General features: G+C 45.2%; 1 long non-coding RNA gene across 1 annotated transcript; it reads left to right on the top strand.

The window, feature by feature from the left end:
* Positions 1 to 4961: 4961 nt before the first annotated feature.
* LOC123483315 lies at positions 4962 to 9675 on the top strand. Its single transcript, XR_006658191.1, has 3 exons — positions 4962 to 5102; positions 7753 to 7754; positions 9654 to 9675. It is a non-coding gene; the product is annotated as an uncharacterized LOC123483315 (long non-coding RNA).
* The last annotated feature ends 4978 nt before the right edge of the window (positions 9676 to 14653 follow it).

Below are 14653 nucleotides of genomic sequence, written 5' to 3'. Positions count from 1 at the left end.
GTGTACGGCTTAAAGTGGTCCTATGGACAGATACTCCAATCTCCACTGTGGAGCTTTGCAGTTCCTCAGGATTCTTTGGTCTCTTTGTTGCCTCTCTGATTAATGCCCTTCTTGCCTGGTCCATGAGTTTTGGTGGGCGGCCATCTCTTGGCAGGTTTGTTGTGGTGCCATATTCTTTCCATTTTTTAATAATGGATTTAATGGTGCTCCGTGGGATGTTCAAAGTTTCTGATATTTTTTTATAACCCAACCCTGATCTGTACTTCTCCACAACTTTGTCCCTGACCTGTTTGGAGAGCTCCTTGGTCTTCATGGTGCCGCTTGCTTGGTGGTGCCCCTTGCGTAGTGGTGTTGCAGACTCTGGGGCCTTTCAGAACAGGTGTGTGTATATATACTGAGATCATGTGACACTTAGATTGCACACAGGTGGACTTTATTTAACTAACTATGTGACTTCTGAAGGTAATTGGTTGCACCAGATCTTATTTAGGGGCTTCATAGCAATGATTCTATTTCCCCATTAGTATGTTGTACCGAAGTTGACCGACTGAAAGGGAGCGTAACTTTGACTATAACTACTGTTCCCTGAAGGAGGGGGAAATGCAGTACAACACCTGTTTGGCCCCGCCCCTTCCTGGGTCGGTGAAGAGCGGTATTAAATTGAAGGAATGAATCCGAGCCTCACGCTCATCACCTGTGGAAGGCGGGGCTTCCAGCGAGGTGTGGATTTAATAGTATGTTGTACCTAGTTTCCCTCCTTCAGGGAACAGTAGTTATAGTCATAACGTTACGCTTGTCATATGATGAACTTCAATTTTAAATACTGGATCTTGCTGTCGGACAGTTTTTTGTTTTCAAATCTCTGAAATGTGCTCTAGCTACGTAACATTTAGTGTCTCCTTATGTTACGCTGGGAAAACAGTTTTCATGGGCCACAGAAATCCTAAATCATTTCAGAGTTTACAAACGCCAATGGTTCTAACTGAGAGTCGCCTTAAGTTGATTCACAAACACCAAAGTCTACCTTAAGTTGATTCACAAACACCAAAGTCTACCTTAAGTTGATTCACAAACACCAAAGTCTACCTTAAGTTGATTCACAAACACCAAAGTCTACCTTAAGTTGATTCACAAACACCAAAGTCTACCTTAAGTTGATTCACAAACACCAAAGTCTACCTTAAGTTGATTCACAAACACCAAAGTCTACCTTAAGGTGATTCACAAACACCAAAGTATACCTTAAGGTGATTCACAAACACCAAAGTCTATACTGTCATTAACGCGGTTCTTCAATAATTACACATAATACCTAATACTGTAGCTGTTTAGTTACAGTCACATGTTCAACTATCATCAACTGATCCAGGAAGTCAAACTCCCCCTGAGTGTTCCCCCACGGGGGGTGAATTAGTGAATAGCGACACAAGAGCTTCATGTGAGTTTCCTTGAGTAGCACTCCTGATCTTCCACTGATCGTGCGCTGTAATATTCAGAATACATTGTGAAAAACTAAAATCTTCGCTCACCATTTTTCCTCCTTGCAGATATACTACATCCATAACTAGCGGTTTCTGTATTAGCAGGGAGGAGTTTCTGCAACCAAATTGCGTGTGCATCGCCCTCGTGCGGCAATTTTTCGAACACAGAAAGGGGCCTATATTGGTGACCAAAAGTGGTCTGGTGCATTGCCTAAGGTTTCTTCAACTTTAATAACTTATTTCTAGCCTAGAATCATCGATGTTACTACTAATGTGAAAACAAGACAAAATATGACTATTGTTGCTCACTTGACTATATAAAAGACAATTGTCAAATAATTTAACAGACGTCAATTGTTGCACAACTTCATGGGTACGCTCTGGGCATCACCTTTTATCTCAAATAAACAGTGTATTTCTGCTGTTGTGGGCCTTTAACCATCTCTCTGACTTTGTCGTTCACACAGGAGAGAGACGTGACTTTCGTGGATCCTCTGGGGAGCCTCAACAACATCATGATGCTGACGAGGCAGAGAAGAGTCTCTACAGATCAGATCACCTCAAGAAACACCAGCAGAGACCCACAGGGAAGAAATCTAATTCCTGCTCTGACTGTCAGAAACGTTGCAAATCTTCATCAGAACTTAAAATACACAAGCGAGTACACACAGGAGAGAAACCTCACCACTGTTTTGAGTGTGGGAAGAGTTACTCACGGTCAGACTCACTTAAAGTACACTTGAGAATTCACACTGGAGAGAAACCTTATGGCTGTGCTCAATGTGGGAAGAGTTTTACTCAGTCTAGCTGCCTGAAATCACACCAGAGAATACACACAGGAGAGAAACCTTATAGCTGTGATCAATGTGGGAAGAGTTTTACTCATTCAAGCTGCCTGATAGTACATCCGAGAGGGCACACCGGAGAGAAACCTTACCACTGCCCTGACTGCGGAAAGAGTTTTGTTAGTTCAACAGATTTAAAATCACACCAGAAAATACACACAGTAGAGAAACCTTGTAAATGTACTCAATGTGGGAAGAGTTTTACTCACTCAAGCTGGCTGATAGTACATCTGAGAGCGCACACAGGAGTGAAACCTTATAGCTGTGATCAATGTGGGAAGAGTTTTGTTACATCTAGCCATCTGACAATACACAAGAGAGCACACACAGGAGAGAATCCTTATAGCTGTGATCAATGTGGGAAGAGTTTTACTCAGTCAAGCAGCCTGGTATCACACCAGAGAACACACACAGGAGAGAAACCATATAGCTGTAATCAATGTGGAAAGAGTTTTACTCAGTCAAGCAGCCTGGTATCACACCAGAGAAGACACACAGGAGAGAAATATAGCTGTGATCAATGTGACAAGAGATACTCTGATAAAAGATCTCTGATCAAACATCAGAAAATACATACATGAAGGAGTTGTTTCATGATATCAATGAAATAATGCCACAATGTAGAATGTTTTAACATTGTAGTAGGAGTATTTTTATGAATAATGTCACAATGTAGAATGTTTTAACATTGTAGTAGGAGTATTTTAATTAATAATGTCACAATGTAGAACTCTAGTCGTTTGCCCCCTGTTCTGTTGATTTCAGCATGATATGAGCCTCATCAGAGGAAGAATCTTTGTACTTTGCTCCGTTCATCTTTCCCTCGATCCTGACTGGTCTGCCAGTCCCTGCCACTGAAAAACATCCCCACAGCATGATGCTGCTGCCACCACCATGCTACACCGTAGGGATGGTGCCTGGTTTCCTGCAGACGTGACGCTTGGCATTCAATCTTGGTTTCATCAGATCAGAGAATCTTCTTTCTCATGGTCTGAGAGTCTTTAGGTGCCTTTTGGCAAACTCGAAGCGGGCTGTCATGTGCCTTTTACTGAGGAGTGGCTTCAGTCTGGCCACTCTACCATAAAGGCCTGATTGGTGGAGTGCTGCAGAGATGGTTGTCCTTCTGGAAGGTTCTCTTATCTCCATAGAGGAACTCTGGAGCTCTGTCAGAGTGACCATCAGGTTCTTGGTCACCTCCCTGACCAAGGCCCTTCTCCCCCAATTGCTCAGTTTGGCCGGGCGGCCAGCTCTAGGAAGAGTCTTGGTGGTTCCAAACATCTTCCATTTAAGAATGATGGAGGCCACTGTGTTCTTTTGGACCTTCAATACTGCAGAAAGTTTTTGGTACCCTTCCCCAGATCTGTGCCTCAACACAATCCTGTCTCAGAGCTCTACGGACAATTCCTTTGACCTCATGGCTTGATTTTTGCTCTGATATGCACTGTCAACTGTGGGACGTTACATGGACAGGTGTGTGCCCAAATCATGTCCAATCAGTTGAATTTACAGCAGGTGGACTCCAATAAAGTTGTAGAAACATCTCAAGGATGATCAATGGAAACAGGATGCACTTGAGCTCAATTTCGAGTCTCATAGCAAAGGGTCTGAGTACTTATGTAAATAAGGTGTCAAAGGGTCTGAATACTTATGTAAATAAGGTGTCAAAGTGTCTGAAAACTTATGTAAATAATGCATCAAAGGGTCTGAATACTTATGTAAATAATGCATCAAAGGGTCTGAATACTTCTGTAAATAAGGTATCAAAGGGTCTGAATACTTCTGTAAATAAGGTATCAAAGGGTCTGAATACTTCTGTAAATAAGGTATCAAAGGGTCTGAATACTTCTGTAAATAAGGTATCAAAGGGTCTGAATACTTCTGTAAATAAGGTATCAAAGGGTCTGAATACTTCTGTAAATAAGGTATCAAAGGGTCTGAATACTTCTGTAAATAAGGTATCAAAGGGTCTGAATACTTCTGTAAATAAGGTATCAAAGGGTCTGAATACTTCTGTAAATAAGGTATCAAAGGGTCTGAATACTTCTGTAAATAAGGTATCAAAGGGTCTGAATACTTCTGTAAATAAGGTATCAAAGGGTCTGAATACTTCTGTAAATAAGGTATCAAAGGGTCTGAATACTTCTGTAAATAAGGTATCAAAGGGTCTGAATACTTCTGTAAATAAGGTATCAAAGGGTCTGAATACTTCTGTAAATAAGGTATCAAAGGGTCTGAATACTTCTGTAAATAAGGTATCAAAGGGTCTGAATACTTCTGTAAATAAGGTATCAAAGGGTCTGAATACTTCTGTAAATAAGGTATCAAAGGGTCTGAATACTTCTGTAAATAAGGTATCAAAGGGTCTGAATACTTCTGTAAATAAGGTATCAAAGGGTCTGAATACTTCTGTAAATAAGGTATCAAAGGGTCTGAATACTTCTGTAAATAAGGTATCAAAGGGTCTGAATACTTATGTAAATACGGTATCAAAGGGTCTGAATACTTATGTAAATAAGGTATATCTGTTGGTTTTTTTTTAATACATTTGCAAAAAATTAGACAAACCTGTTTTCGCTTCGTAATTGTCATTATGTGGTATTGTGTGTAGATTGATGAGGAAAGCAATATTATTTAACCAATTTTAGAATAAGGCTGTAACGTAACAAAATGTGGAAAAAGTCAAGGGGTCTGAATACTTTCTGAATGCTCTGTATATGCTATTGGTTTACTGTTAGAATTGTTTGTAGGACTACAACAATACTGTTAAAGCAACAATGTATACATTTACATTTACATTTACATTTTAGTCATTTAGCAGACGCTCTTAACCAGAGCGACTTACAGGAGCAATTAGGGTTAAGTGCCTTGCTCAAGGGCACATTAACGTCATTTAGCAGACGCTCTTAGCCAGAGCGACTCACAAATTGGTGCGTTCACCCTATAGCCAGTGGGATAACCACTTTACAATTTGGGGGGGTTAGAAGGAATACTTTATCCTATCCCAGGTATTCCTTAAAGAGGTGGGGTTTCAAATGTCTCCGGAAGGTGGTGAGTGACTCCGCTGTCCTGGCGTCGTGAGGGAGCTTGTTCCACCATTGGGGTGCCAGAGCAGCGAACAGTTTTGACTGGGCTGAGCGGGAGCTATGCTTCCGCAGAGGAAGGGAGCCAGCAGGCCAGAGGTGGATGAACGCAATGTCCTCGTTTGGGTGTAGGGACTGATCAGAGCCTGAAGGTACAGAGGTGCCGTTCCCCTCACTGCTCCATAGGCAAGCACCATGGTCTTGTAGCGGATGCGAGCTTCAACTGGAAGCCAGTGGAGTGTGCGGAGGAGGGGGTGACGTGAGAGAACTTGGGAAGGTTGAACACCAGACGGGCTGCGGCATTCTGGATGAGTTGTAGGGGTTTAATGGCACAGGCAGGGAGCCCAGCCAACAGCGAGTTGCAGTAGTCCAGACGGGAGATGACAAGTGCCTGGACCAGGACCTGCGCCGCTTCCTGTGTAAGGCAGGGTCGCACTCTCCGAATGTTGTAGAGCATGAACCTGCAGGAGCGGGTCACCGCCTTGATGTTGGCGGAGAACGACAGGGTGTTGTCCAGGGTCACGCCTAGGCTCTTCGCACTCTGGGAGGAGGACACAGCGGAGTTGTCAACCGTGATGGCGAGATCATGGAACGGGCAGTCCTTCCCCGGGAGGAAGAGCAGCTCCGTCTTGCCAGGGTTCAGCTTGAGGTGGTGATCCGTCATCCATACTGATATGTCTGCCAGACATGCAGAGATGCGATTCGCCACCTGGTTATCAGAAGGGGGAAAGGAGAAGATTAGTTGTGTATCGTCAGCGTAGCAATGATAGGAGAGACCATGTGAGGATATGACAGAGCCAAGTGACTTGGTGTATAGGGAGAAAAGGAGAGGGCCCAGAACCGATCCCTGGGGGACACCAGTGGTGAGAGCACGTGGTGCGGAGACAGCTTCCCGCCACGCCACTTGGTAGGAGCGACCGGTCAGGTAGGACGCAATCCAGGAGTGAGCCGCGCCGGAGATGCCCATCTCGGAGAGGGTGGAGAGGAGGATCTGATGGTTCACAGTATCAAAGGCAGCAGACAGGTCTAGAAGGACAAGAGCAGAGGAGAGAGAGTTAGCTTTAGCAGTGCGGAGAGTCTCCGTGACACAGAGAAGAGCAGTCTCAGTTGAATGACCAGTCCTGAAACCTGATTGGTTTGTATCAAGAAGGTCATTCTGAGAGAGATAGCAAGAGAGTTGGCTAAAGACGGCACGCTCAATAGTTTTGGAAAGAAAAGAAAGAAGGGATACTGGTCTGTAGTTGTTGACATCAGTGGGGTCGAGTGTTGGTTTTTTGAGAAGGGGAGCAACTCTCGCTCTCTTGAAGACGGAAGGGACATGGCCAGCGGTCAAGGATGAGTTGATCAGCGAGGTGAGGTAGGGGAGAAGGTCACCGGAGATGGTCTGGAGAAGGGAGGAGGGGATGGGGTCAAGCGGGCAGGTTGTTGGGCGGCCTGCAGTCACAAGTCGCAGGATTTTATCTGGAGAGAGAGGGGAGAAAGAAGTCAAAGCATAGGGTAGGGCAGTGTGAGCAGGACCAGCAGTGTTATTAGACTTAACAAACGAGGATCGGATGTCGTCAACCTTCTTTTTCAAAGTGGTTGACGAAGTCATCCACAGAGAGAGAGGGGGGGAGGAGGATTCAGGAGGGAGGAAAATGTGGCAAAGAGCTTCCTAGGGTTAGAGGCAGATGCTTGGAATTTAGAGTGGTAGAAGGTGGCTTTAGCAGCAGAAACAGATGAAGAAAATGTAGAGAGGAGGGAGTGAAAAGATGCTAGGTCAGCAGGGAGTTTAGTTTTCTTCCATTTCCGCTCCGCTGCCCGGAGCTCTGTTCTGTGAGCTCGCAGTGAGTCATCAAGCCACGGAGCTGGAGGGGAGGACCGAGCCGGCCGGGAGGATAGGGGACACAGAGAGTCAAAGGATGCAGAAAGGGAGGAGAGGAGGGTTGAGGAGGCAGAATCAGGAGATTGGAGGGAGAAGGATTGAGCAGAGGGAAGAGATGATAGGATGGAAGAGGAGAGAGTAGTGGGAGAGAGAGAGCGAAGGTTGCGGCGGCGCATTACCATCTGTGTAGGGGCAGAGTGAGTAGTGTGGGAGGAGAGCGAGAGAGAAAAGGAAACAAAGTAGTGGTCGGAGACTTGGAGGGAGTTGCAGTGAGATTAGTAGAGGAGCAGCATCTAGTGAAGATGAGGTCAAGCGTATTGCCTGCCTTGTGAGTAGGGGGGACGGTGAGAGGGTGAGGTCAAAAGAGGAGAGGAGTGGAAAGAAGGAGGCAGAGAGAAATGAGTCAAACGTGGACATAGGGGAGGTTGAAATCCCCCAAAACTGTGAGGGGTGAGCCATCCTCAGGAAAGGAACTTATCAAGGCGTCAAGCTCGTTGATGAACTCTCCAAGGGAACCTGGAGGGCGATAGATGACAAGGATATTAAGCTTAAATGGGCTAGTGACTGTGACAGCATGGAATTCAAATGAGGAGATAGACAGATGGGTTAGGGGAAAAATTGAGAATGTCCACTTGGGAGAGATGAGGATTCCTGTACCACCACCCCCTCTGACCAGATGCTCTCGGGGTATGCGAGAACACATGGTCAGACGAGGAGAGAGCAGTAGGAGTAGCCGTGTTTTCAGTGGTGATCCATGTTTCCGTCAGCGCCAGGAAGTCGAGGGACTGGAGGTTGGCATAGGCTGGGATGAAGTCAGCTTTGTTGGCAGCAGAACGGCAGTTCCAGAGGCTGCCTGCGACCTGGAACTCCAGGTGAGGGGTGCGTGCAGGGACCACCAGGTTAGAGAGGCAGCAGCCGCGCGGTGTGGTGCGTTGTTTGTGTAGCCTGTGCAGAGAGGAGAGAACAGGGATAGGCAGAGGCATAGTTGACAGGCTGTAGCAAATGGCTACAAAAATGCAGAGGAGATCGGAATGAAATGAGCTAAGCATCTGGGAGAGGAGAGAGGGGGCCTCCCTCACCAAAAACTTCTACCTCAGAAACTAAAATTGTTTCACTGAACCACCCGAACAAAAACTCTCCCAACTTCCACCTTTAGAAATCAGAATTGTTGTGAACCACAGTTGTTCAATGTTTAAAGGAATAGACTCAACCCACTTTATTCAGCTAGCCAACTATGACACCATAGCTGACTAGCATGCTAGCATCCAATAACACACAGTTTAACACACAGTTAAGCACCAATACTCACAACAACCACCAATAGTGTGTTAACTAGCTAACTAGCATGCTAGCATCCAGTAACACACAGTTTAGCACAAACACTTGGTCACAGCAAACCACCAATAGTGTGATAACACACTAAACAGATCATTCGTGTCTGTGTCAAGTTCCTTTCATGACGCAGCAATGATTCAACGTTGGCTAGCTAGGACAAGTATATTGTAATTAGCTACTACCGTACCGTTCGCTGGTCGTTGTACAAGGCACTGTGTTGGCTTTGTTTGAAGAACGGCTAGCTAGCTAGCTTCGTGCTACACCCGGCACACAATGGCTACTGTGTTGACTCTGACTCAGTTCGAAAAAACGGCTAATTAGCTCGCTTCGTGCTACAGCCGGCACGGCGGAAGACACTGCCAAGACACAGTAGCTACCCACGATACCTAGTTATGACGCCGTAGCTAACTAGCAAGCTAGCATCCATTAACACACAATTTAGCACCAATACTTGGTTACAACAAACTGCCAAGAGTGTGTTAGCACACTAAACAGATAATTCATGTCCGTGTCTAGTTCCTTACATAACGCAGAACGCAGCAAAAATTAAACGTTGGCTAGCAGCACATTTAACAGTGGGAACAGCTAATCGTTACCAGTAGCTACCCGCTAGCTAGCTAGCCTCGTGCTTCGATACTAACCTACAATTACCTACGGAAACCTACAATAACAACAAAACTAGCCTATGATAAATACAATGCCTAACTACAACTAACTACCAACCTACGATCTAATACATGGTTAAGCTTTACTCAACACCATATGGGAAGCTCTCCACCGTTGCTAATCGTTGCTAATCGTTACCAGTAGCTACCCGCTAGCTAGCTAGCCTCGTGCTTCAATACTAGCCTACAATAACCTACGGAAACCTACAATAACAACAATACTAACCTATAATAAATACAATACCTAACTACAACTAACTACCAACCTACGATCTAATACATGGTTAAGCTATACTCAACACCAAATGAGAAGTTTGCTTACCTCCAGCTAGAGAGCTAGAGAAAAACACGACCTCTCCCGACACTACACTATACTACTAAAGATAGACCTAGAACATGCATGGCCAACCTTGCTGCTGTAGGACTACAACAATACTGTTAAAGCATCAATACTACTAAAGATAGACCTAGAACATGCATAATACTACAATACTACTGTTAAAGCATCAATACTACTAAAGATAGACCTAGAACATGCATGGCCAACCTTGCTGCTGTAGGACTACAACAATACTGTTAAAGCATCAATGTACAGACCTAGAACATGCATGGCCAACCTTACTGCTAGAGATCTAGCTACTGGGTGGGCAGGTTTCTGTTCCAGCCCCTGATTATTTGGATTAGACACTATTCATTCAACTATTCATTCTCTTCTTTTGGAGTTAGATGAATGTCTTAACCCGCCAAACCATTTACATAGGCGTTCTTTGTATGATATGAAATAAAGTGTTGATTCTTTGAATGAGGTATAGTGTCTTTTTTCGGTCCTTGAACATTCCCTGTTTGTCTGTTTTATTTGGTTGTTACTCGCTCTAATTTTGTCTGATGATATTGATGTTCAGCTGCAGATGATGTCTGATCATTGGTGTAACAATCCCTGTATGGCTGACCTAGGATGAAACCCCTTTCCACAACAGCACTTCATACCCAAAAAGCAGCAGCCATTATCCTACCAAAACCCTGATCTTGGTTGGGCAGGATAACAGTAGTGTAGGTCTCAGGGTGGGTGACATCACCACAAGATGGCTACTAGGGCTTTCTCACGTTGTCTACAATCAGGTTATTTAATGTACTAAATACCCAATACTAAACCAATCAGGTGATTTAATATACTAAATACACAATACTAAACCAATCAGGTGATTTAATATACTAAATACCCAATACTAAACCAATCAGGTGATTTAATATACTAAATACCCAATACTAAACCAATCAGGTGATTTAATATACTAAATACCCAATACTAAACCAATCAGGTGATTTAATATACTAAATACCCAATACTAAACCAATCAGGTGATTTAATATACTAAATACCCAATACTAAACCAATCAGGTGATTTAATGTACTAAATACCCAATACTAAACCAATCAGGTGATTTAAGATACTAAATACCCAATACTAAACCAATCAGGTGATTTAATGTACTAAATACCCAATACTAAACCAATCAGGTGATTTAATATACTAAATACCCAATGCGGAGTAGCAGTGCGGTCGTGGTTTTATTCTGTGTCCTAGTGTAAATATCAAATTTCTTGTTTTTTTTGGTCTATTTTGTATATATTTCTCAATTCTACTTTTCATTCTTTAAATAAATATACTTTCCTGCAACCCGCCTCACCCAATGTGGAAAGGATTCTATTATTTCTTTATAACTTTCATCAAGAACCTTAAGCTGAAACTAGTGTAGCTGCAACTGAATGGCTACTTGCTATTAGTCACCGTTAGCGTCTTCACCATTGTCCGTGGCCTACACTATCCACCAGCCAGCTCTAGCTCTAGCCTGGACAATTCGTCGGCCAGTCTGCACAGCGTGCTATCGACCCAGAGCATATCGGACTTTCTGCCGGAATCACTGGACCCTAGCGCCGGATCATCGCAACCAGCTAGCTGCAACCTGTTGTTGGCTAATTACCATTGCCCCTTAGCAAGCACCAGTTAGCCTTGAGCTAGCCTCGAGCCAGGCCTATCTCCCGGCTATCTACCTCTCTGTCAACCGGACGGGACCTCCTAGTGTTGACACTGAGCCCCGCTGATCCAACACGACTGGTTCGCCGACGAAATCGTCTGATGTGGTTTCAACAGGCTTCCCGTTGCGACGACCACGAAGATCCATCTGCTAGCCCCGGCCCGCTAGCACACGCAAACTACAACTGTGCTTCCTGCTAGCTGTGCTGAAGCACCAATTTGAACTGTTCTCGGACTCACATATTGCTGTTCACTGGACCTTATGATCACTCAGCTGCACAGCTGATGCCTGCTGGACTGTTCCTTTACACGGTACCCTGTCCTGTTTATTCTGTTTAGCCTCATAGAGACTGCCATAGGTCCAGACAACAGGCCCTCCGATTTGACACATTGAACTCTATCTGAGAAGTAGTTGGTGAACCAGGCGAGGCAGTCATTTGAGAAACCAAGGCTATTTAGTCTGCCAATAAGAATGCGGTGGTTGACAGAGTCGAAAGCCTTGGCCAGGTTGATGAAGACGGCTGCACAGTACTGTCTATTATCGATCGCGGTTATAATATCGTTTAGGACCTTGAGCGTGGCTGAAGTGCACCCATGACCAGCTCGGAAACCGGATTGCATAGCGGAGAAGGTACGGTGGGATTCGAAATGGTCGGTGATCTGTTTGTTAACTTGGTCTGTAACAGTTTGGATCTAGAGTGTCACCCCCTTTGAAGAGGGGGATGACCGTGGCAGCTTTCCAATCTCTGGGGATCTCAGATGTTACGAAAGAGAGGTTGAACAGGCTAGTAATAGGGGTTGCGACAATTTCGTTGGCTAGTTTTAGAAAGAAAGGGTCCAGATTGTCTAGCCCAGATGATTTGTAGGGGTCCAGATTTTGCAGCTCTTTCAGAACATCAGCTGTCTGGATTTGTGTGAAGGAGAAGCGGGGGGGGCATGGGCAAGTTGCAGTGGAGGGTGCAGAGCTGGTGGCCGGGGTAGTGGTAGCCAGGTGGAAAGCATGGCCAGCCGTAGCAAAATGCTTGTTGAAATTCTCGATTATTGTAGATTTATCGGTGGTGATAGTTTTTCCTAGCGTCAGTGCAGTGGGCAGCTGGGAGGAAGTGCTCTCATTCTCCATGGACTTTACAGTGTCCCAAAACTTTTTGGAGTTAGTGCTACAGGATGCAAATGTCTGTTTGAAAAAGTTAGCCTTTGCTTTCCTAACTGCTTGTGTATATTGGTTCCTAACTTCCCTGAAAAGTTGCATATCGCGGGGGCTATTTGATGCTAATGCAGTACGCCACAGGATGTTTTTGTGCTGGTCAAGGGCAGTCAAGTCTGAGGAGAACCAGGGGCTATATCTGTTCTTAGTTCTGTATTTTTTGAATGGGGCATGTTTATTTAAGATTGAGAGGAAATTACTTTTAAAGAACAACCAGGCATCCTCTACTGACGGAATGAGATCTATATCCATCCAGGGTACCTGGGCCAGGTCAATTAGGAAGGCCTGCTCGCTGAAGTGTTTTAGGGAGCGTTTGACAGTGATGAGGGGTGGTCGTTTGACCGCGGGCCTGTTACGGACGCAGGCAATAAGGCAGTGATCGCTGAGATCCTGGTTGAAGACAGCAGAGGTGTATTTAGAGGGTAAGTTAGTCAGGATGATATCTATGAGGGTACCCATGTTTACGGATTTAGGGTTGTACCTGGTAGGTTCGTTGATAATTTGTGTGAGATTGAGGGCATCTAGTTTAGATTGTAGAATGGCCGGGGTGTTAAGCATATCCCAATTTAGGTCAACAAGCAGTACGAACTCTGAGGATAGATGGGGGGCAATCAATTCACATATGGTGTCCAGGGCACAGCTGGGGGCTGAGGGGGGTCTGTAGCAAGCGGCAACAGTGAGAGGTTTATTTCTGGAAAGGTGGATTTTTAGAAGTAGAAGCTCAAACTGTTTGGGCACGGACCTGGATAGTATGATAGAGCTCTGCAGGCTCTCTACAGTAGATTGCAACTCCACCCCCTTTGGTAGTTCTATCTAGACGGAAAATGTTGTAGTTGTGGATGGACATTTCAGAATTTTTGGTGGCCTTCCTAAGCCAGGATTCAGACACTGCTAGAACATCAGGGTTGGCGGAGTGTGCTAACGCAGTGAATAACTCAAACTTAGGAAGGAGGCTTCTGATATTTACGTGCAGAAAACCAACTTTTACGGTTACAGAAGTCAACAAATGATAGCTCCTGGGGAGTAGGAGTGATACTGGGGGCTGCAGGGCCTGGGTTAACCTCTACATCACTAGAGGAACAGAGGAGGAGTAGAATAAGGATATGACTAAAGGCTTTAAGAACTGGTCTTCTAGTGCGTTGGGTACAGAGAATAAAGGGGGCAGATTTCCGGGCGTTGTAGAAAAGATTCAGGGCATTATGTACAGAAAAGGATATGGAAGGATATGAGTACAGTTGAGGTAAACCTAAGCGTTGGGTAACAATGAAAGATATAGCATCACTGGAGGCACCGATTGAGCCGGTCTCCGCGTGTATGGGGGGTGGAACAAAGGAACTATTTGAGGCAGTTTGAGAGGGACTTGGGGTTCTACAGTGAAATTGTATAATAAGAACTAACCCAAACAGCAATAGGCAAGGCATATTGACATGGGAGAGAGGCATAAAGCAATCACAGGTGTTATTAGAGAGAGCTAAGACAACAACTGGTAATAGCGATAAAGTTTGGGCTGAGGCTAAACAGAATAAACAGGACAGGGTACCGTGTAAAGGAACAGTCCAGCAGACATCAGCTGTGCAGCTGAGTGATCATAAGGTCCAGTGAACAGCAATATGTGAGTCCGAGAGCAGTTCAAATTGGTGCTTCAGCACAGCTAGCAGGAAGCACAGTTGTAGTTTGCGTGTGCTAGCGGGCCGGGGCTAGCAGATGGATCTTCATGGTCGTCGCAACGGGAAGCCTGTTGAAACCACATCAGATGATTTCGTCGGCGAACCAGTCGTGTTGGATCGGCGGGACTCAGTGTCAACACTAGGAGGTCCCGTCCGGTTGACAGAGAGGTAGATAGCCGGGAGATAGGCCTGGCTCGAGGCTAGCTCAAGGCTATCTGGTGCTTGCTATGGGGCAATGGTAATTAGCCAACAACAGGTTGCAGCTAGCTGGTTGCGATGATCCGCCGCTAGGATCCAGTGATTCCGGCAGAAAGTCCGATATGCTCTGGGTCGATAGCACGCTGTGCAGACTGGCCGACGAATTGTCCAGGCTAGAGCTAGAGCTGGCTGGTGGATAGTGTAGGCCACGGACAATGGTGAAGACGCTAACGGTGACTAATAGCAAGTAGCCATTCAGTTGCAGCTACACTAGTTTC

This window comes from Coregonus clupeaformis, unplaced genomic scaffold (genome assembly GCF_020615455.1).
Source record: "Coregonus clupeaformis isolate EN_2021a unplaced genomic scaffold, ASM2061545v1 scaf0078, whole genome shotgun sequence".
NCBI classification, from domain to species: Eukaryota; Metazoa; Chordata; class Actinopteri; order Salmoniformes; family Salmonidae; genus Coregonus; species Coregonus clupeaformis.
This window is presented reverse-complemented; position numbering and strand designations above follow the sequence as displayed.